This window comes from Sapajus apella, unplaced genomic scaffold (assembly GCF_009761245.1).
Source record: "Sapajus apella isolate SASKATOON/1434 unplaced genomic scaffold, GSC_monkey_1.0 scaffold15003, whole genome shotgun sequence".
In the NCBI taxonomy this organism is placed as follows: domain Eukaryota; kingdom Metazoa; phylum Chordata; class Mammalia; order Primates; family Cebidae; genus Sapajus; species Sapajus apella.
The window spans coordinates 1-1,263 of NW_022451924.1; the positions used below are offsets into that span (position 1 = coordinate 1).

The 1,263-nt window shown below is 51.0% G+C and overlaps 1 pseudogene; it reads left to right on the plus strand.

Annotated features, from left to right (window-relative positions):
• Positions 1 to 6: 6 nt before the first annotated feature.
• LOC116548555 lies at positions 7 to 872 on the plus strand (annotated as a pseudogene).
• Positions 873 to 1,263: the final 391 nt, after the last annotated feature.

The following is a 1,263-nucleotide window of genomic DNA, read 5'->3' on the forward strand; positions in this document are numbered from 1 at the left end:
CACTTTCCTTCCCTCCTGGAGGCTCCCCTCCAGCAGCGAAGTGTGTGAAGGGTACTCGGCCACCCGATTGTATAGATTTTTGCTAACTTGGGGTCTGATTTAAGAACCATCCTGATTATGGGCTTGAACCCTTGTGTGAAGGGTGCAGTACCTTAGCTGGAGTGGGGTAGAGATGGGCCGGCACCCCCTTCTCACCTCTGGTGCTGCCAGCCTCAAGATCAGACATAGCCCAGACCTTGAAGGTCTTGGTAAGTGGCCACCTGTCATGCCATGGGGTATGGACACCACACTGAAGCTGCTGCTGGGGGCCGCGCTATGAGGTACGGTGTCCACAGATCTGTGTTCACTGTCGAAGGTAGGCAGAGAGCCCACCTTCTTCAGTGGGATTCGTGGAGTGCAGCAGGACACTGTCCTGGCCAAAGTCCTTCACTTCAGACTTTTCTGGTTCCAGTACACCATTATCTATGACATTCCGGTGAAATCTCAAAATAACTCCTCCCCCACGGGCTCCAAAGACCTACAGCTGGTCAATATCTTCCTGCTAGTGCTGTCTTGACCAAGTGCTCAGGAGCTTCCTCTCATGTACCAGCTCCTAGGGCTAGAGTATGAGGAACCAGTGTTGCCGTCCATTGTCAAGGAGGTTGTCAAGAGTGTGGTGGCCAAGTTCACACATGCCTGAGGCCGGACTTCAGCCTCGTCCTGGATGATGTAGCCATCACAGAGCTGAGCTTTAGCCGAGAGTACACAGCTGCTGTATTTTACCTCATCTAGATAATGAATATCGCGTGTTATTTTGAACATAAAATCTACTCTATAGAGAAAACACTGTATTTAGTTATTTCTAATTTGTTGGTGTTGAGACAAGTAGCTCTGTCGCCCAGGCTGGGGTTCAGTGGCGCTATGTTAGCTAACTACAACCTCCGCCTTCCAGGCCAGGTGATTTTCCTGCCTCAGCATCCCCAGTAGCTGGGATTACAGACACGTAACACTACGCTCGCCTAATTTTTTTTGTATCTTTAGTAGAGACAGGGTTTCACCATGTTGGCAAAGTTGGTTTCAAACTCCTGCCCTCAGGTGATTGGCCCGCCTCTGCCTCCCAGAGTGCTAAACTGCAGGCATGCGCCACCGCGCACGGCCAACTAAAAATTAATTTCAATAGCAAAGAATTTTCCTGGATCCCCCGTTGACTTCTCGGGGAGGTGCTATTTCCCAGAGAGCTGAGCTGCTCCAGCCTCACTGGCGGGTTTCCTTTCCATAACCCGG